This window comes from Bufo gargarizans, chromosome 2, assembly GCF_014858855.1.
Source record: "Bufo gargarizans isolate SCDJY-AF-19 chromosome 2, ASM1485885v1, whole genome shotgun sequence".
Lineage (NCBI taxonomy): Eukaryota > Metazoa > Chordata > Amphibia > Anura > Bufonidae > Bufo > Bufo gargarizans.
The window spans coordinates 332,467,145-332,490,308 of record NC_058081.1 but is presented as its reverse complement, the minus strand read 5'-3'; the positions used below and the strand labels follow the sequence as shown (position 1 = coordinate 332,490,308).

Genomic DNA, 23,164 nt, shown 5'->3' with positions numbered 1-23,164 from the left:
CCACTGACTGCAAATTTTGGTCCGCACTGCATGTTCACCATCTGTGTTCCCTCTGTCTGTCACTTTGTGTGTGAAGGCATGGACAGAAAACCCACAAAAGGTCTCTGTGGTGCTTCCGTGGGCTTCCGGTCCATGCCTGTAATGACCGACGTCACGCACAGGGAGGAAAACAGGGAAAGCCCTGCCCAAGGGAGAGGGAAAGGTGGTGACCCCTAACTCACCTTGCGGCTGGCACCTGACTGCCCTGACGTCCCTAGACGGGTTCCTCACCCGTGCGGCGAGGAAGTGCCTAAACCCTGGCTTTCCCTGAAATGAGCCCTAGATAGTGAACGGGCCGGTGGGATCGCTAGTCCGCACCACTACACTAAGAGGGAAACACCAGGGAGAGGACAGACAAATACAGACAAACACATACACCCAGGTGGGCGACCACAGCAGTCCACAAAGGTCCAACAGGGATCCGGAGGGTAGCGTTCTGAATCCACAATCAGAGAACGCAGCAACACAGCTCCAGTGGGTCAGAATAGATGTCCAGGCAGAAAGCTCTATCTCTGGCAACCAGAGAAGTGTGAGAGAGGAATATAAGGAGGTTTGGGAGTGCTGGACAAGGAACAGCTGAGGAGAAGGAGCTACGGATCCCTGAGTGAGCCAAAAGGGTTTGCAAAGCAAACCCAGAAAGCTACCATAAGGAAAACAGCCCTATCTTAAATAGAGCGTGCAGCCAACCGCTGCGACTTCCTGACCCCGGGTATAACGGAGTCAGGCGTGGTTCTCGATACCCTAGTGACAGTACCCCCCTCTCTACGAGGGGCCTCCGGACACTCAGGACCAGGTCTCTCAGGATGAGAGGCATGAAAAGCCCGAACTAACCTGTCGGCGTTTACCTCAGACGCAGGAACCCACATTCTTTCCTCGGGACCGTAACCTCTCCAATGCACCAGATATTGAAGCGAGCGGCGGACCCGACGAGAATTAACAATTTTGGATATCTGAAATTCTAGATTACCATCCACGACAACAGGAGGGGGTGGCAGCGGTGATGGTTCTAGAGGTGGAACATATTTTTTGAGTAACGACTTATGAAAAACATTATGAATTTTAAAAGTCTGAGGTAACTCCAGGCGAAAAACCACGGGGTTGATGATGGCTACAATTTTGTAAGGGCCAATAAACCTAGGACCCAGTTTCCAAGAGGGAACCTTCAATTTAATATTCCTAGTAGACAACCACACATAGTCATTCACTCCTAGGTCCGGACCTGGCGACCGTCTCTTATCAGCCATGCATTTGTATTTACCTCCCATATTTTTCAAGTTAGCTTGCACCTTCTGCCATACCGATGAAAGAGATGACGAAAAACGTTCCTCTTCGGGAACCCCAGAAGACCCCCCCTCTTTGAAAGTACAGAATTGGGGATGAAAACCATATGCACCAAGAAATGGTGACTTGCCAGTGGATTCCTGACGACGATTATTTATGGCAAACTCAGCTAACGGTAAATATGATGACCACAACTCTTGGTTTTCAGACACAAAACATCTTAGATATGTCTCAAGGTTTTGGTTGGTACGCTCAGTCTGTCCATTCGACTGAGGATGGAAAGCTGAGGAAAACGACAAGTGTACCCCCAAACGGGAACAAAAAGCTTTCCAAAATTTAGAAATAAACTGGGTCCCCCGATCCAAAACAACATCGGAAGGGACCCCGTGAAGCTTCACGATTTCACTGATGAATACCTGAGCAAGAGTCTTAGCATTAGGTAGTGCAGGTAACGCAATGAAGTGTACCATTTTGCTAAACCTGTCCACTACTACCAAAATAACTGTTTTACCTGCAGACAAAGGTAAGTCAGTGATAAAATCCATTGACAGATGTGTCCACGGTCTATTGGGAATGACGAGTGGTAATAGAGACCCTGCAGGACGTGTATGTGAAACTTTTGCGCGCGCACAGGTAGAACAAGAAGACACAAAATCCAATACATCCTGACGCAACCTTGGCCACCAAAAACGACAAGACAATAGCTCCAAGGTTGCTTTACTACCCGGGTGCCCAGCAAGTGCCGAATTATGATGTTCCTTTAATAATTCAAAACGTAGGTTCAACGGTACAAACAATTTCTCTGAGGGGCAAGAGACTGGGGCGTCCCCCTGGGCCACTAACACCTTCCCCTCCAAAACAGAGTGTACCGCAGAGACAACCACTCCTCTTTGTAGAATGGGCACCGGATCACTCACATTACCCCCTCCAGGGAAACAACGAGATAGTGCATCAGCCTTGGTGTTCTTTGCCCCAGGACGATAGGTAATCACAAAGTTAAACCTGGTAAAAAAAATAGCGACCACCTAGCCTGTCTAGGGGTGAGACGCTTAGCTGATTCGAGGTACAGGAGATTTTTGTGGTCCGTAATCACAGTGACGGGGTGGACTGCCCTCTAAGAAGTGACGCCACTCCTCAAACGCAAGTTTAATAGCTAATAGTTCCCTATTGCCAATATCGTAGTTCTTTTCTGCTGCTGATAGTTTTTTAGAAAAGAAAGCACAAGGACGCCATTTGCCAGGAGACGGACCCTGAGACAGCACCGCCCCCACTCCCACCTCTGACGCATCGACTTCAACAATAAAAGGCTGAGAGACATCAGGTTGGACTAGTACAGGTGCTGAGGTAAACCTCTCTTTTAGAGAGGAAAAAGCAACTTTAGCGGCGTCAGACCATTTAGAAAAATCAGTCCCCTTCCTAGTCATGTCAGTAAGCGGTTTTACAATAAGTGAATACTTTTTAATGAATTTCCTATAGAAATTTGCGAAGCCCAAGAACCGTTGTAGTGCTTTGAGGTTCTCAGGAAGATCCCAATCTAAAATTGCCTGGACCTTCCTAGGATCCATACGGAAACCTGAAGCAGATAAAAAAATAACCCAGGAATTGTATCTCCTGAACGGCGAAAACACATTTTTCAATCTTAGCATATAATTCATTCGTCCGTAGGACCTGCAGTACTTGTCTGACATGCACCTCATGTGTTTTCAGATCAGACGAATAAATTAAAATATCATCTAGGTATATTACCACAAACCTGCCGATTAGATGACTAAAAATGTCATTAACGAAATGTTGAAAGACGGCAGGAGCATTGGTCAGACCGAAAGGCATAACTAGATTTTCATAATGCCCCTCAGGGGTGTTAAACGCTGTCTTCCACTTATCCCCCTCCTTAATACGAATCAGATTGTAGGCCCCCCTAAGATCAAGTTTGGAGAACCACCTAGCACCCGCAATCTGATTAAACAGGTCAGGAATGAGAGGAAGAGGGTATGGGTCTTGGATGGTTATCCGATTTAATTCGCGAAAATCTAAGCAAGGACGCAGGCCCCCATCTTTCTTTTTAACGAAGAAAAACCCTGCAGCCACGGGTGAAGAAGAGGGTCTGATGTGTCCCTTAGCCAAGCTCTCGGAGATATAATCTTTCATGGCTTGTCTCTCTGGACCCGAAAGATTATATAACCTGGTCTTGGGTAATTTTGCGCCGGGAATAAGGTTAACCGGGCAATCATAAGGACGATGAGGTGGTAACTTCTGACAACCCTTTTCAGAAAAAACATCCTCAAAATCCGAAATAAATGTAGGTAGGGTAGTTATGGAGGCGACTAAGCAATTGCTATTTAAGCAATTTTCTCTGCACTGCTCACGCCACTCCAATATCTCCCTGGCCTGCCAATCCACTACTGGATTGTGCGCTACCAACCAGGGAAGACCCAGCACTACCGGAGTGGGAAGCCCCTCCAGAACATAACCTGAAAGCATCTCGTTATGGTGGTCCCCTACCCGAAGGTGTAAATTATGAACAATGTGGGTGAGGTTTCTCTGAGACAAGGGAGCAGAATCAATAGCGAATATGGGAATAGGTCTCTGTAACGTACAGAGAGACAAACCCAAAGTGCGGGCAAAATGGGCATCTATCAAATTTACCCCTGCTCCACTGTCTAGAAAGAAAGAAATAGTCTCCGTCTTATCACCAAAAATAATAACCGCTGGCAACACAAATTGCGATGTACGTATGGAGGAGACGTATACCCCCCGGCTGACATCCTCCACACAGCCTGGGGTTAGTAGTTTTTCCGACGGTCTTTTGTTTCTGAGGAAAGAAGGACAGACATTAATGAAATGACCCCTCTCCCCACAAAAAAAACAAACCCCACGCCTACGGCGAGCCTCAGGAGGACGGACCTGACGAGTAGTTCCTCCTAGCTGCATAGGCTCGTCTAAGTCCGTACAGACTAACTGCTGCTTGGGAGGGGTTACCAATTTCTCCGGTTCTTTCAACCTGTCCCTAAGGCGTCTCTCTATACGGATAGAAAGGGACATAACCGCATCAAGGGAAAAGGGGGTCTCATATAATGCAAGCGCATCCTTAACCCTTTCGGATAACCCAGAGCAGAACTGACTCCTGAGAGCCGGGCCGTTCCATTGGGTATCCGTAGCCCACCTACGGAATTCAGAGCAATACTCCTCTACCGGCCGCTCTCCTTGTAAGAGTCTCCGTAATCTTGATTCAGCCAGTGCTACACGGTCAGGGTCGTCATATATGAGACCCAAGGCCCCGAAAAACTCATCCACTGACCGAAGAGCCTGGGAATCAGTAGGTAAAGAGAACGCCCAGGACTGCGGGTCCCCCTGCAGCAGGGAAATAACAACCCCCACCCGCTGTTCTTCATTACCAGAGGAGTAAGGGCGCAGCTTAAAATATAATTTACAGGCCTCACGGAACGTCACAAACTTGTCCCTTCCCCCAGAAAATCTGTCAGGGAGAGGAACCTTGGGTTCCGCAACAACCTGGTTACCAGTAGCAACCGCTGGGCTTGCGGTCAGTTGTAATTGCTGCTGTTGCTGGAGGACCGACGCCTTCAATCCTACCACCTCCAAATACAAGCCATGAAATTGTTTGGACAGAGCAGCAATTTGATCCATACTGGATTCTAAGTAGGTAAAAAAAAAAAATTTTTTTTTTAATTTTTTTTTTACCTACACAAAATAAGGGCCAGAGATAATGTAATGACCGACGTCACGCACAGAGAGGAAAACAGGGAAAGCCCTGCCCAAGGGAGAGGGAAAGGTGGTGACCCCTAACTCACCTTGCGGCTGGCACCTGACTGCCCTGACGTCCCTAGACGGGTTCCTCACCCGTGCGGCGAGGAAGTGCCTAAACCCTGGCTTTCCCTGAAATGAGCCCTAGATAGTGAACGGGCCGGTGGGATCGCTAGTCCGCACCACTGCACTAAGAGGGAAACACCAGGGAGAGGACAGACAAATACAGACAAACACATACACCCAGGTGGGCGACCACAGCAGTCCACAAAGGTCCAACAGGGATCCGGAGGGTAGCGTTCTGAATCCACAATCAGAGAACGCAGCAACACAGCTCCAGTGGGTCAGAATAGATGTCCAGGCAGGAAGCTCTATCTCTGGCAACCAGAGAAGTGTGAGAGAGGAATATAAGGAGGTTTGGGAGTGCTGGACAAGGAACAGCTGAGGAGAAGGAGCTACGGATCCCTGAGTGAGCCAAAAGGGTTTGCAAAGCAAACCCAGAAAGCTACCATAAGGAAAACAGCCCTATCTTAAATAGAGCGTGCAGCCAACCGCTGCGACTTCCTGACCCCGGGTATAACGGAGTCAGGCGTGGTTCTCGATACCCTCGTGACAATGCCTCCGTACTGCACCGTATCATCGGGATTGCGAACCCATTTAAGTGGATGTTTGCACTTTGCAGCAATTTCTATACTGCATAAGGCCTCATGCATACAACTATATGGTGCTTAATGAGGGAGTGCTATATACCGAATTGTACACGAAACCTACTGATGTGAATACGTTGCTTTGTTTTAACAGTTCCCATCCGAGGAAAATGATACAGTCATTGCCTTTCTCCCAGTTTCTCAGAGCCAAGCGTATAGTGTCCAATGAGATCAAATTAGAGGAGACCCTGAGCTCGATGTCCCTGAAATTTCAGGATAGGGGTTATCCCAAACGGCTGCTAAATGAACATATCAGTAAAGTACAGAATTTGGACAGGGCTGACCTATTAACACCACGGAAGGCTATCCGTAAGATGGCCAGGATTCCTTTCATCTCGGTGTATGGTGAACACAGTCCTTCCGTCAACAAGATCCTGAAAAAACATTGGGGCCTATTAGGCACATGTTTTAGTGAGATCTCTGAATTTCAGCGTCCTCCTCTTCTCTCCTACCGTAGGTCCAGGAATCTGAAGGATCAGTTGGTAAAGGCTGATATAGGTTCAAAAGGATCCTTGAAACAGACCACGTTGGCGCAGTTGGGTTTGGGATGTTATCCCTGCCTCAACTGCGTCAACTGTAAGTACATTCGTAAGGGGAAGAATTTTGTACACCCTGGGACCGGTGAATCTTTCAAAATTTTATTTCACCTAACCTGTGATTCCAGCTACGTTATCTATATACTATCTTGTCCATGCAATTTACTGTATGTAGGGGAGACGACCACAGAGCTTAAGACTCGCCTCAATAACCATCGTTTGAGTATTAGAAAAAAGAGGATGGACTTACCGGTATCCAAACATTTCACGGAAGCCAAGCACAGGGAAGGCGACCTGAGATGTTGGATAGTGGATCAGATTCCCCAACCTAGGCGAGGTGGGGATAGATCTAAGGTATTGAGACATAGAGAGCTTAGCTGGATTCACAGGTTAGGCAGTTTGAAGCCTCAAGGCTTAAATGTAGACTATAACTTTGGGGATGTTATGTAGGGTGGTTTGCCCCTTGTGTCAAGTTGGGTGCCACTAGGCCCCTCATGTGTACACTAAGAGAGTTAATTAACTCAACCAATATTTTTCTTGCCCTATTAACTTATTTTTCTTTTTTCTACACAGATCATTCACATTTCACTACTGGAAGATTGGCGGAGGCGGCTGGGCTGATCACGACATACCATATACCAGAGGGTTATGTGGGACGTTTTTTGCCCCACATGACTGATCTTATTGTTTTTCTGATACCTGTATTACAATTTTTGAAGTGCCGTATGCCTACTTTTGATAAGCACCATGTGAAACTTGAGCGACAAGACACCCAGCTACTGTCCACACTTTGTGACATCCTTATGCCCAGAAGAGGAGATCCCTCCCGGGTATGAGGGCACTCAGTAACCATAGGGTCGCCTTTGCAGGGGCCGCGGATTCCGTGGCCGCAGCATGGCTTCATGTGGGTATGAGGGGTGACATTCTGGTTTCTAGATTGTCCCTCTCTTTCTGATGTGCCGTTACCCTTGAACAAGTGGCTTGGATGCATTACACTTAGTGTATTGGCGTAGCGATCTGTTTTCCACTAAGCAAGATGGCGCTGGGAACAGTCTCTATCCACTGAGCATGCGCATGGGGTGAGACTCGGGAAGATGACGCTGCGGCCCGATTTGATGACATCAGAGGTCTCCGGCCGGCACATCTCAGAGTGGTGCGCAGTGAACAACAAACAACGCTGAGCAACGGCATGACAGGTTCCTTTTGTCCCTCTGGTATGTTTCTTTGATCGCCCTCCCCCCTCTTTGCTACTCTCTTTTTTACAAAATATATCACATCACAGTGCACCGATCGGACAGATCGATTTTATAAATGATCGATACATTTTGTGGTCATTGATACACTATGTGTAAACATGTATATGTCACTCATATATTCTGTCACATATATGCTTCACTGCATCTGTATTGTGTTTATTTTTGCTGTATACATCTTTTTTTATTGGATGATCAAGATTTGTAACACACCCACAGGGTGGAGTGTGATCACATGTTCAGCTAGCTAATTGTTTCATCTGTATATAATGCTGTGATTTGAGTTGTAATTCTGCTTGAAAAAGGTTCTAGTGCAGAACCGAAACGTTGCACCACCTGGGTGAATAAAGTTCACTTGTACTTTTTCTTGGAGTGCCGCCCATTTTTCTGGACTATATATATATATATATATATATGTGTATGGGGATCCTCCCATGTAGGACCGAAGACGGCAATGACCCCCAGGTACTCGGCCGTGGACCCTTCAAGTCCCTTAAGCAGTTTGACCATCCGCTTAGAAGTGGCAGGGGCATATACCATGCCCAATGGCATCTCGGTGGACACCGTCCTTCCGGGCGTGTTGGTGAACCGTTCCCTTCGGCATTCTTAGAGGGCACCTGCCTCCCGCTCATGATGCGCCTAAATCAGGTTCATGGGGAAGGCCTTTTGCCTTCCCTGGGCATGGTCCAGGGTGACCAGGTATATCCGGGCATTGAGCCGCTGATGCGGGTGGTACAGGCCCCCCCAGGCCGCCTGAAGTTTAAACTGAGGTACTTAGACCAGGATCCACGCTTGCTGACACACGTGGTGGGTCCTCTCACAAGCCTTCTGGCTGTACCCCTGCTTCTGGTCGGTCTGGGCCTGCCCGATACTGTCATGCACCTACCGCGACAAGGCTTGCGCCTTTTCCTGGAAGCGCACGACACACTTGATGACTGACTGCCCCAGGGGTGGCTGCATTTCCCGTCCAGGCCTCTGTCTTAGTGGCCCATGGGTATCTGGTCAACGGAATCTCATGCGCAACCAACAGAAATTCCACCATGAACGCATAAGGTACCACGAACTGTTGGTCCCTAGGCCACGCCTCCAATGAGCTGGACCTTTTCCCGGCACAACCATTCTTGGTCCCAGACCGCCCTCTGGAGGTCTGAGTCCAAGGGAGGTTGTGCCACCTGCTCCGTGAGAGCTTTCAGAGCACCTCATGCCACCTGAAACCCCTGGTAGGACGTGGTCAGAATGGATGAGACTGCCACGTCCCCTGTCAGTTTTACTATCTGCCGGTCCCTAGGCCTCTCCTCCGGTGAGCCCTGCTGGACCATGAACCGGCACAGCCGTCCTTGGTCCCAGACCACCAGCTCAAGGTCTGAGTCCGAGGGAGGAAGTTCCGCTTGCTCCCTGAGAGCGTTCAGGCTGGCGTCAGCCACTAATGCCACCTGAAGCCCCTGACCGGACGTGGCCAGAATAGACGAAACTGCCACGTCCTCTGTCAGGTCCCCGGGACCTGTCTCCTGGCTTCCATCTGACTCGACAGACACTTGGTCGGAAGGGGCAAAGCTTTTAGACCACTGAGGGGCCACTAGGGCCCCAACACTCCCACTGCGCGTAACAGCAGCTATAGTTGCTGCCACCGCTGGTAGTGCCTGCTTCCCCTTGGCTTCCGACCAAGTCGCCGGTCCAGACGGACTGCACTGAGGTTTTAACTAGGAGCCCAATCTGTCCTGGGACAGCCCTGACCTTATTTGCATCCTCCTCCCCTGCAGCTGTCTGCCCCCTGCTTGTCCTCTCAGTCACCACACCGGAGGACAACAGGTTCCAGCAGGCTTGCCTCAGCACAGCTGGCAGGAATTACCCCCTCCCCACTGAGGGGAGAGGTACACATTACATCCCCCACCCCCACATCCCCATCAACAGGCATGTTGTGAACATTCACAGTATCATCAGGGGTGAACATTACATCACATTCTGGGGAATCAGACCTCGGGGTGTCAGCGGCCACGTACTTAGACACAAGCCGCCCCAGGTCCGTTCCCAGCAAAACACTGGAGGGGATATTTGCTGATACCCCCACCTCCCTTACTTCTCGGCCGGCGCCCCAGTCCAAATAGACCTTGTCGACGGGCAGCACTGGTTCTACTCCTCAAATCCCTGAGACAGTAAGAGATCTCCCGGGCAGTAAATCATGGGGTACCACCAGTTCAGGCCGTACCAGTGTCATTTCAGCACCGGTGTCTCTAAGTCCCATGGCCACGGCCTGGCCCACGGTGACCGGTTGAACATTGTCAAGGGACCTCCCCCCACCCACAGACAACACAGTGGACGGTTTCCTGGTCGATGACTGGGACGGGTCCCTCGGGCGCTGTGGACACGTGGCCTTGAAGTGTTCTGACTGTTTACACAGATGGCAAAGTTGGTGTTCTTCCACCGACGTGGAAACTGAAGCCGGGGCTGGTGTCCACTTGGGCCTAGGGGCAGAGGTAGTAGGTGCGTCTTACTCCCTCTCCAGCTGACAGGTTTCCAGGCCTCTGAAGTCCTGTTGTTGGTGTATTCATCGGCCAGGGCTGCTGTTTGCGGAGGCCCCCTTTGGCTTCCGATCACGGAGGTACTGCTGGAGATTCTCCGGTCAATTCCACAAGAACTGCTCTGTGGCAATGAGCTCCTTCAGCTGCTGGACGGTGGTGAGCTCCAATCCTGTGGTCCATTGGTCGACCGCTGTCAGCAAGGCCCACATGTGATTCAGCCCAACTCTGGGTAGAACCCCACTTCAAATTCCAGAGCTTTTTCCAGTACTACTCAGGGGTTAAGTTATACTGCCTGACCAGAGCCTGTTTGATGTTTTCATAGCTCAGAATGGTCTCGCTGGGCAGGTACCCAAAGATTTCAAGGGCTTTTCTCCTGAGCCGTGGGATGAGGAATCGGACCCACTGGTCCTCTGGCATCTGGTACTGATGGCAGGTTGTCTCAAATGCCAACAAAAAGGTGTCCAGGTCCCTATCTTTGTCCAGTAGGGGAAATTCCTCTGCCTGCAGTTTGGGAATCCGGACCTCTGGAGACTCACATCTGGCTGGGGAGGGCTGCTGGAATTGAGCATTTTTAGCTGGTGCTCACACTCGGCCTGTGCTTGCTCGCGACGTTCTGCAGCCGCTGCTTGCTCGTGTTGTTCTGCAGCTGCCAGGAGGAGCTCAGAGGCTTCCTGGTCTCCATCCTGTAGACGGTCCATGGCAGCTTGTAGGAGAGCAGCTGAGCCGGCTTGGCTGGGGGGATGGGCAGGTGGCGTGAGGCCCACCGCAGATCTCCTGCAAATGGCTCCTTGTGGAGCTTTTGGCTGTGCTCCCTCTCAACTTCCACCTCCTCTGGGCCCATTATCTGGACTGCATCCTCCCCACCACCATTCAAAGCATCGGCCATCTCCTTAGCTTTGCTCCATGTCTAACTGGCCACCATTGGATGGTCACTGAAACAGACTGCCACCTGGTGCCCAAACACCTTATTGTATTTGCACTCAGACTGTCTAGTGTTGAGATGATCTTAAGACTCCAGTGGCAAAAGGTACTGCTGGTCGTCATTAGTGTCTGGTATGGGTCTCACACTCACATACACTAGAATCTCGATCCCACTTTGCTGCCACCAATATGTGACGGGTACACCCCCTCTCTGCTGGACTGGCTGCAAATGACCCACAAAACCCTTTAGGGTTCATAGCTCCAGGCCAGAAGGTCACAGGGGGATGGTTCTGGGACCAACGGAATCGCATGGGTTCTGGCTACATTAAGAGTCCAAATATGATGCCGTTATTTGGTTTCTGTGGGGAGATATGTATGTCTCCACTCCCTGGCATCCCATCCTCAAACAAAGACCATGGGTATGTACATCGTGGCCACCGGGACACAAATATGTATCCGGTTAGTGCCTGTGATGGCCGGGTGATTCATAATTCCTTAGGAAATGTAGGTGCCAACATGTATTGGAGGTATCATTGATCCTGGCAAGGTCTGATACCTCCTGCTGGGGGGTTTACCTGCAGGATCCGTGCCGTCTGACTGGAGGTGTGAAATGTAACCACATGTAGCCTGCTAGGAGTTTTCTGCTATCTGGCTGCAGCTTTAAAGCAGGCCCCCCCTGTGGAGCTTGAATTCCTCTGCCATCTTTCAGCAAATGGTGGGTGTGAGGACATGGCTGACAGTAAATATTAATCCATATTCCTCATAGATGTGATATACCTGCTTCCACAAAATACTGATTGAGGGGTGCGATATACCTGCTTCCACAAAATACAGATTGAGGGGTGCAATATACCTGCTTCCACCAAATATTGATTCAGGTGTTCTATAGACCTGTTTCCACAAAATACTGATTGAGAGGTGCAATAAACCTGCATTCAAAAAATACTAATTGAGGGGTTTGATATACCAGCTTCTACAAAATACAGATTAAGGGGTTCTATATCCCTGATTCCACAAAATACTAATTGAGGGGTGCGATATACCTGTTTCCACGAAATTTTGATTGAGGGGTGCGACATACCTGCTTCCAGAAAATATTAATTGAGGGGTGCGATATACCTGCTTCTACAAAATACTGATAAAGGGGTTCTATATACCTGCTTCCACAAAATACTGATTGAGGGGTGCGATATACCGACTTCCACCAAATACTGATTGAGGCCTGTGATATACCTGCCTCCACAAATACTGCTCTTCTCTAGGAACTTTGACACAGGGTCATTTTCAAAATGACAGGCAGAGGAAGAAGCAGGCCAGGCCAGAGTCTAAGTGAGAAGTTGGAGAAGGTGCGTGCGATTAAGTCAAAGGACGCACCAGAGTTGGTTGAGTGACTCACTCAGCCTTCCGCTTCTGCACCCTCCTCATCCTCTGTATCTGCACCCTTCTCACTCTCTACTGTGTGCACCCGCAAAGACACCCCCAAAGACACCACCACCATTATAGCCCTTCTACTCGAGTCAGAGGAATTATTTTCCCATCCATTCCCAAACCTTACCGATGCGCAGCCATTCTTGTCATCGAATAAGGAAGAGGAGGTAGCAACGGCAGCCACCCAGCGGTCTGAAAACAGTACCCAGATCAGCCCAACAAGGGTGGTCCCAATGTTGATGCCTACTCTGAAATATTTAATGTCAGTGGTGGTGAAGGTGACGTGTCGTTTGACGTCAGGTGGATGCCCACAAGAGAGGAAGAGGAGGGGAGTTCAGAGGGAGAGACGGAGCAGCAGATAGGGAGGAGAAGCAGGCAGAACTCACAGTGCGCAGGAGGCAAAAAGCAGACTGAAAATGTATCTGGAGCGAGCCATCCAACATGCACTGTCACATCTTGCGCTCCCAGGACCCTGGCACATGGCTCCGCAGTGTGGGATTTTTGTAACGTGTCAGCTGCTGATAATAATGTTGCAATCTGAATCATGTGCTGTCAACACATAAGTCGCAGTAAGCCCAACACTCACCTAGGGACGACCGCCTTAAGAAGGCACCTGGCCTTGCATCACTCGAGCCCAGTGGGAGCAACGCCATCAGAACCCACCCTGCCTCTTCTCCTCTTTCCTCTCAATTGTCCTCCACTCCACCTTCCACCGTGCCGTCATCGCATTCATCTGGCAGAAGGCAGGCTTCCATGGCCCAAATGTTCAATCATAAAAAGTTGATGATGCCGGATAACCCTCTTGTCTAATGGCTGACCGCTGGCTTGTTGGTACTGCTAGCCCGCCAACTACTGCCATATAAACTGGTGGACTCGGAGGCCTTTAAAAAATTTGTGGCCATTGTCACACCACAATGGAAGGTCCCCGGAAAGAAATATTTTTCCCAGAAGGGCATCCCAGAGCTATATGGCCACATTCAGTGGCAAGTGAATGTATCTCTGGCAGACAGTGTCGGTGCCAAGAAACATCTAACCACAGACACGTGGTCTAGCAAACACAGGCAGGGAAGGTACATAACTTTTACTGCCCACTGGGTGAACCTTCTGACGGGCATCAAGCTTGTTACCGAAGCATCCGTGTGGATTTGGTGTTACCGCCACGGATTGAATGCAGGCCTGCCTCTTCTTCTCCTCCTCCTACTCCATTCTCTGTCTCCTCCTCGGCTGACACCTCCTTTTCGACTGCTACCGCCTCTTCCACTGCACCCCCGAAGCTCCCCAGTACCAATTCGACATGCCAGGTGAGACGTTGTCATGCTGTGCGGCGGCTGTTGTGCCTGGAAACCAAGAACTACACTGCTTTCAGCTTTGCAGTCACAGGCCGATCAGTGGCTAACCACGCTCAATTTGACAGTTGGTAAAGTGGTTTGCGACAACGGTGCCAATCTGCTGAGCCCGATGAAACAGGGCAAAATGAAACACATGCCATGCATGGCACACGTTCTTCTCTTAGTCGTGCAGCGTTTCGTTGCCAAATACCCCGGGTCCAGGACATCTTGCGGCAGGCTAGGAAAATCTCTGTCCATTTAAGAAGATCTTACACGGCCATGGCTCGCCTTGCTGACGTTCAGTGGTGACATCACCTGCCCATCAGACATATGATTTGTGACAGCTGGATGTGCTGGAACTCCCTCTTGTATATGCTTGATAGGCTGCTCCAGCAGCAACGTGCAGTTAACGACTACCTGTACAAACTTTGCAGCAGGACAGGTTCTGAGGAGCTTGGTTTCTTTTCACAGCGCAAGTGGCTGCTCATGCGCGACGCATGCAGACTTCTATGGCCATTTTATGAGATTACCAAACTGCTCAGTCGCAGCTAGGGCACTATCAGTGACATCGTACCTTACGCCTTCTTTCTGAAGCATGCATTTTGTCGTGTCATTGATCAAGCCGTGGAGGAGCAGGAGCTGGAAAATGAAGAAGTCGCAATGCAGAGGGGGCTATGCCATCTGAGACAAGTCAGCAGGAGTCTGAAGAGAAGTCAGAGGAGGATGGTGGCTGGGGGAGGAGGAGGAGCAAGAAGAGCAGGCTATAAGAGGGAATTTAACATTTTCGGGGATCCCTGGTGTTGTCCGTGGCTGGGGGAGGAGAGCGAGGACAAAATTCTCCTGGGCGATGAGCAGGAGCCAGGGCGCTCCACTGCTATCAATTTAGTGCAAATGGGGGTCTTCATGCTCCAGTGTTTGAAGAGGGACCCCCATATAAAAAGCATAAAGGGCAAGGACCAGTACTGGGTGGCAACGTACTTAGACCCCCGGGACAAACACAAAATGGCGGACATGTCACCAGCATCACAGAGGGCTGTCAGAATACAGCATTTCCAGGCCTTGCTGCGAGAGATGCTGCATTCTGCTATTGGGGGCGCTGCCGGAGGAATTTCCACCAACAGCGAAACAGGTGCGGATAACAAGCCATCAGGGAACGCCTAGACCGACAGGTGTCCGACTACATCGGGTTAAGCGATGAACCCCTGGACTACTGGGTGTGCAGGCTTGACCTGTGCCCAGAGCTGGCACAATTTGCCATGGAACTCTTGACTTGCCCCCCATCGAGAGTCCTGTCCGAAATTACGTTTTAGCACAGCAGAGGGGATCGTGACTGATATGCGCACTCTCCTAGCTCACGACAGTGTGGACTACCTCACATGAATGAGGCATGGATCTTGGAGGAACCTGTGACAACCACGTGTAATTGAAATTCCTCATGCTAGCCCACACATATCTGCCACTACCCAGAACTAGAATGGTCCTTGTCTTATGTATATACAGCGGCATAAAAGACCTTTTCTGTCAGGTGAATGCCTAATTTTTGGGGCCTCTACTCCAGTGGCCTACAGTAAAATTTTTATCCAGTGACCGCCTAATGTACCTCCAGCCACATAATCACTTGTTCTTTTCTGTCAGGTGAATGCCTAATTTTTGGGGCCTGTACTGGCCTACAGTAAAATTGTTATCCACTGAATGTCTAATATACCTCCAGCCACATAATCACTTGTTCTTTTCTGTCAGGTGAATGCATAATTTTGGGGGCCTGTACTCCACTGGTCTACAGTAAAATTGTTATTCAGTGAACGCCTAATGTACCTCCAGCCACATAATCACTTGTTCTTTTCTGTCCGGTGACTGCTTAATGTTTGGGGCCTGTACTCCACTGGTCTGCAGTAAAATTGTTATCCACTGACCGTCTAATATACCTCCAGCCACATAATCACTTGTTCTTTTCTATCCAGTGAATACCAAATTTTTTGGGCCCGTACTCCCATGGCCTAAAATAAAATGTTTCTAGGCATCAGCAGGGCACATTTTTGAGCGTTTCCCTTTAAGGTGCGTAAAAATGGCCCCTGATTAAAATACATATTTTTTGTGGGAATTTTTGCCATTGATCCACCTCTGGTATGTCACTGTTCGTGTTGTGGGACTATTTGTGCACTTCTAGTAAGTATTTGGTGGCTGCAAATATGACCTGAATGTTTTCCAGGTTCGTCTGCCATTAAAGAGAATAAGCCTGCATCGAACGCACGGTTCGCAAAGAAAGATTTGATCGCGAACACGCGTTTGCGAAATGTCCCGGACAATGTTCGTCCATCACTAGTATTAACTTTGTCTACATCATTGTTTCCCAACCAGTGTGCCTCCAGCTGTTGCAAAACTACAACTCCCAGCATGCCTGGACACCCTTCTGCAGCATATACTATACCTCTGTGGCAGATTCTGTTTGCCTTTTCACAAGTTTATCGCTATTCTGAAGCGACAGTGTGCTTGAAAGGTTGTGAAACCTTTTAGAATGTTCTATATTTCTACATAATATTTACCGTAAAACTACATCAGATTTATCACAAGTCCTAAAAGTACATAAAGATAACCAAATAAAACAAGTGAGTCAAAAATATTAGACTTGGTCATTTATTTATTGAGGAAAATGACTAACATGTCTGTGAGTCACAAAAGTATGTCAACCTTTGATTTCAGTATCTGGTGTAACCCCTTGCACAGCAGTACCCGCAACTAATGACTTCCAGTCACTTTTGATTTGTGCTGCTCATCAGCTTGGAGGAATTTAAGACCATTCCTCCATACGTAACAGCTTCAACTCTGTTATACAGTGGGTTTTCTCCAATGAACTGCTCTCTTCTGGTCCTACCACATTTCTAGTGGATTGAAGTCATGATTTAGAATTTAACTTTATTCTTGTTTAACCATTCTTTGGTAGAGCAATTTGTGTGCTTAGGGTTGTTGTCTTGCTGCATGACCCACCTTCTCATGAGATTCAGCTCAAAGACTCAAATATTTTTATTTAGAATTTGCTGGTATAATTAAGAATTCATAGTCCCATCAATGATGGCAAGTTGCCCAGGCCCAGATGCAGCAAAACAGGTCCAAACCATGATATTACTATTACAGTGTTCTACAGATGGGATGAGTTTTTATGCTGAAATACAATGTTTTCCTTTCTACAAATATAATGCTTCTCATTTAAACAAAAAGGCTCTATTTTTGTCTCATTCATCCACAAAACACTGTTTTTCTGGCTGCAGATGGGCAGCAATGTTCTTTTTAGAGGGCAGTGGCTTTCTCCTCGCAGTCATACCATGAACACCATTGTTGTTCAGTGTCCTCCTGAATCTTGATGGTGGACTCATGAACATTACCATTAGTTAATGTGAGCAAGGCTTTTAGTTGCTTAGATGTTGGGTTCCTTTGTGGCCTAATGGACTATTACATGCCTTGCTTCTGCCGTGATCCTTGTTCGTTGAACACTCCAAGGAGGGTAATAATAGTCCTGAGTTTCCTACATTTGTATACAATCTGTCTGAATGAAAAATCCTGGTGTACAAATTCTTTAGAGATTGTTTTGTAACCCTTTTTCAGCCTGATAAGCATCAGCAACTTTTCTTCTCGTTTGTTCATGCCATGATACGCTTCCACAAATATGTATTGTGAAGATCAGACTTTAATAAATCCCTGTTCTTTTAAATGAAACAAGTCACCCACTCAAACCTGATTGTCATCCTATTGACTGAACACTTGACTCTAATTTCACATTCAAATTATCTATTAATCCTAAAGGGTCACAAATTTTCCATAATTGATTGAATACTGAATAAATATATCTTGTAAGTATTGTAATTTTTGACTCATTTGTTTAGGTCAAATTTATGTAAAATATTGAAAATTCTGAAGGATTCAAATACTGCACCGATGCATTTGATTTTTGTCATATTTGCTCATCAGCATTCTGTTGATTACAACAAGCAAACCAATTGACCACTTCAGTAGTACCTGCTCTCCAATGCAAAATATATAACCGTACCCCTCCATATGCCACGTCCCTGGTTATAATGCTGGTGTCTTCTTAAGTAGCAAAGACACTAGAGTTAGGATCTCTTCCACTTACAGGCCCCCTTGGGCTGGAAATATGATGTACCACCTACACACACATGACTGCTGTTGGACTTTCAATGGCCTCAGTGTTGATGTGTGCAAGTATGGCACCTGACCACTGCCAAAGCTGAGGCCATTGTTCGGCTAGCAGCAGTGACGTGTATGTAGATGGCACATGACCCTTATAGTCCAACAGGGGCTGGAAGCAGAAGGGGGCTCAGTGTTTGAACCAGAACGCCAATGACAGATTAGACTTTTTTTTAACCCCTGCACCCTGCCTTGCCTTATGAAAAGGTGCTCCCAGTCTTAAAGAACCACTTTAATGGTAAAATATTTGATGAAGTCATGATTATAACCTCAACATATAACCTTCATAGAAAAATAAATTGCAGACAATTGTCTGGCATTTGCCTGGGCATTGGCCCATGTAAGAGGGCCTTTACATGGGTCTAGATATGAGCACTTATACCAGCAAAGCCAAGAAATAACATACAACGTAAAATTAATTTAGTCGGGTCAGAGGTTTAGCTTACTGTCTTTTTCCAGTGCAAAGCACACAACAACGCATATCTTGTACCAAACTAAAGATAGTATATATTAATCATTGCTATAGCAGTGCTATATGTAGCTTATTAGGCCCCATGTACACGGCCATTGTACGGTGGTTCCATGCATTGTGGACTGCATTTTGCGGTACCCAATGCATGGGCCCCATGCAGCCGCGATGGATCCAGAGCCATTCAACTTGAATGGGTCTGCGATCTGTCCGCACCATAAAAAAATAGAACAAGTTCTATTTTTTGGCGTTGCGGAGGCACGGACAGAAACACCCCAGTAGTACGCCTTAGTGCTTCCGTGTGGTTCCGTGACTCCGTTCAGCACCGTAGCTCAGGATTACGGACCCATTCAAGTGACGGTCCACGGTCCACGGCCTTGTGCATGAGGCCTAAAGAAGATATTTGGGGCACCTTTAAACCCTTTTCCAAGTAACTTGATGTTTTGTTTCCTTTTTCTAGAAATTGTATCTGACTCAATACACGGAATCTATGAACACTGTGCTGGTTCATGAGTTATTGAGATTTAACCGCTTGACCTCTACCATCCAGATGAGCTTACAGGATTTAAACAAAGCCATTTCTGGTCTATCTGTAATGTCAAATGAACTTGATGAATTGTTCAATAGCATGATTGTTGGTAAAGTAAGTCATTTGTGCGCTATAGTAAGTGTGTCTTAAAATATGGCTCACCCATAGGGATTAATATGCAAGTGCTGTCATAATGTATTAGGGTTCTCATTACTCATCTTTCTGTCTCCTCATTGCAAGGAATCTTTTTCACACTTCAGCTTCTTCATTTCATATTCCCCTGACACAAGTCATATCTACTCGGTAATTATGTTTTAAATACATATTGTTACCTTTTTCTGTATCAAAGGGCCTGTGGTGTCTTATCTTCACTAATCCATATATGAAAAATGTACAGTGAGATCTATTACTCTGAAAGAAATGGAAACCAGCTCATAGTTCAGTGTCAGAAAAAGGAGCATTTTACTTATACATAAAAATGCATCTTAGTGAGAAACTGCTGGGAAATGTATCCATGTTTTAATAATTCTGCTTTAGGGGGAACATACTGAGCAGCAAAAAGAGTATTTTATTGTAATTGTATTTGAATAAAAAAAATGTAAATATTGAATACAAATAAGGCAGATATTGTAAAATTAGTAATTGTTTAACATTATCTATTCCTGATAGCTATAGAAGTTCTCTTATAATATCCTTTGGGTTTGAACTGAATTTTAGATTCCAAGTGCATATCTTCACAATACAGATTGTTGGAAGGGCTAGCTGGTTCAGCAGCTGAGAAATGATTTCTAGAACAAGTCTGTCACAGTGCTATCTTCAATGGGAAGATGGCACTAGAGGCAGGGGTGCTTCTAGACATTTTGCTATATGAGGCAAAAGTGAAGTTGTGCCTTCCCCCTTTCACCAACTGGAGGTGAGAAAGTCCACAGATGGACTATATACCTTCGAAAATACTCCACACCCTACAGATAGGAAATGGTACTTCTTTGGGCGAGGTTCACACCCTCTTCATGGATAGTGCCCATTTTGCTACATACTCAGTCACCTAACCTTAGCCACTTAGCACCTTCTGGACCAGATCCATTTCCTACTTTTTAGTACATGCATCTTTGAAAGCCATCATTTTTTTTCCATTCAGTTATGTAAATCATTTTTGCACCTTTTTTTCAGTGATACATCATTTTTATGCCATTATTATTTATTTCTTTTTTTCATACCTGGGAAAAAAAAAGAAAAAAAAAGGGGGCACTGTAACCTCTTTTTTGAACTAAAATAATTTTCAGATTATGTCCCCTTTCCATAACATTGTCTTGATATAGAGATGTATGGCTTTGGGGGGCTAGAAGCTGCAGTGTGGTGTTCTTTGTCTTTATTTTTTCTTATCTTACACATTGTGCCCCCCACACACACACACCCACACATACAAACACATATACACACACCCACACACCTTTTAGGTCATACAAAACATTTAACAATCAATTTTTTTTTCTATTGCTGGCTTCTCCTGTAACTGGGGCTGACATAGTGTATAAGCCCTAGTTACAGGGGAATAAGGCCCCTGCAGGCTTAACAAGTTGTGGAGCCTTACCGTAGAGCTAATCTGGGTCTGCTCAGACCCAGATTCTGGTGCAGTTGCCTGTCCCCCAGAATTCACATGATCGCTAGCACCAGATTGCCAGCATTGCCACTTCCTGATTTGTATCTACAGTGTTCATTGATCGTTGAGTATGCAGAAGGAATGATCAGGAACGTCCCTGCAGTTTGTTTTTCTACTGGGAGATTAGCCTGCACAAATCAGTAATATCAACTGAAACTTTGCAGTTATTGTGTAGTGTAAGCGCATGTATAGCGATTGCAGCACAGCCACCGAGAAATGGTTTGATTGACGTTAATTGAATCTATTAGGTAGGCATAACAATTAATGTTTTTCGTTGTGAGATCCCCCTTGCAAACAGGCAATGGCTTCACAGATCAAGCACAAGGAAGGAAAGACAAGCAATTAGTATTACATTTTGATAATGCTTAGCGTTCAAACAATAACAACTCGCTGTATACTCAGTTGGGACTTAGTTTCACAAATGTATCTTCATGTGTTATAGGACCTTTAAAATGCCTAGCTGAATTAAAAGGAGTATTCTAGTTCTGACAAGTTATCCCCTTAGCCCCTATCCAGAGTATGGGGATAACTATTAGATCAGTGGGAGTCCTACCGCTGGTACCCCCACTCATCATGAGACCAGAGATCCTGAATTCTCATAATCAGTGGAGGTCCCAGTGGTAGGACCCCAACCAATCTAATAGTTATCCTCCTATTCAGTGGATAGGAGATAACTTGTCACAATTGGAATATCCCTTTAAAGCAGGCTTAAAGAGGAGTTCCACTTGCTGATGACTTAAGGTCCTGTCCACACTGGAATTTTTCCCATTCTGAAGGTTGTGTTGCTTTTTGTTAGTATGAATAGCAAGGACTACATTTATGAAAAATTCAAAAAATACTTTATGGTAAAATCTCTGATGAACCTTCTTCCAGCGCAGGACAAGCACTCACACCATCATGTAGTCATTCTCATTAATAAGTATTGCACTTTCAGGTTCCTTCTGTGTGGTCAGCCAGATCATACCCATCACTGAAGCCCTTAGGAGGTTATATAACGGATCTTTTGCAAAGACGAAAGTTTTTCAAGGTGAGATCTTAACAGTAAAGCAAAGAATCTAATCTCCATTGTCATCCACTTCGAAATATACCCAGATACATTTCTTCGGCTGCAGCAGTACTTACATCTGCATAAACAGAACACTTTGTGATTGAACACAGTAGAAAATCTTCTTTTTATGAAAATTCAAGCAGATTCATGACCTCTGGTGTATCAAACCATCCCTGGGAATTAAGAATCCTTGTATCAACGGCTTAACGCATCCTCATTTTGGAAGATTTATGCCTCAAGCTATTGCTGGGATGGCTAATGTTTGCTGTTAGCTTTACTGTAGTGAGACATTATTTGATTTCGGATATCTGAACTGTGTGGGCAATAATTTAATATAGTGTTTACACATCTAACCATTCTATAGAAACCTGCCAAGGGATGGTGTGTGACAGAGCTACAATCTTCTCAGAAGCAGTAGTAAATAACCAGTTTACTGTGGTGTGAGTCATCTAAATCCTTCTTCAAACTATGCTAGGAACTGTAGTGAGCCAGATGCTCCCAAAAAGCTGTTAACTATTTCTTGCTGTCACTGCTTGTCTACAGAAAGTATGTTTCTCTTCCTGAAAATATTGAAAAAATATAAAATAATAATGGAAACTGTTTCCAATATATGAATAAGTCAAAGTTTCAGAATTTAAAAGGATTTACCATTATTATGCTGGGACTAAATGGCAACCCTGGCTGCAACACCGATCACACCACCAAAGATCGCTGGGAGTACTACTATACAGGGAACTTCTTGGGATTGGCAGGCCCGTGTAAAAATGCCTTTAGTTTTATCAGGGACTTATTTTATTTTTTCCAAATTTTAATCAAGGTTTATATTGTATTTTCCAAAAATATAAATTAAACTGGTGATGGCAGAAATTATATTTTTTATTTTAATAAAAGTAAATTTTTACATGACTGGGATTTCTTGCTATAATGCTACAACGCATTACTATTGTATCCTACAAGTAGCAGTCCACAGTATCACAGTATGTATAGCCAGGTTGTACAAGATAATGCCTTTACCTTTATATTAGTTTGGAGGCAATAAAACAGATTTAGGCTCTATTCACATCTACTTTTTGTGTCAGTGGTTCTGATATTTTTGATGGCAATCAATTTTGGTGTGGAGAATCTGCTGTGTGAATGCATGTGTGCTTGGCAGCTGAAGGCACCTGTGTTGATCCCGTGTTCATATGTGCCTGCATTGCTGAGAAAACATGTCTTAATATATTACTCCTAAAGGCTCAGCTCTCTCTGCAACTGCCACTCCTTCTGCAGTATGATTGACAGGACCAGCCAGTGTAAATGTCATCACACTTTGTCTTGACTTCTCTGAAAGTGCAGGGGGCATGGCAGTTGTAGAGAGGTGAGCCTCTCGTAGTAAAGACAACGCCCCCGTTGCTCCTAGAGGCTCATTTGCATAGATTAGGACATCATTTTTCTCAGCAATACATGCACATATAAACATAGGATCAACACTGTGGAAGTTTTTT

The 23,164-nt window shown here is 46.3% G+C and overlaps 1 pseudogene; it reads left to right on the top strand.

The window, feature by feature from the left end:
• LOC122925882 overlaps positions 1-23,164 on the top strand; it is a 2,558,103-nt pseudogene that overhangs the window by 2,508,108 nt on the left and 26,831 nt on the right.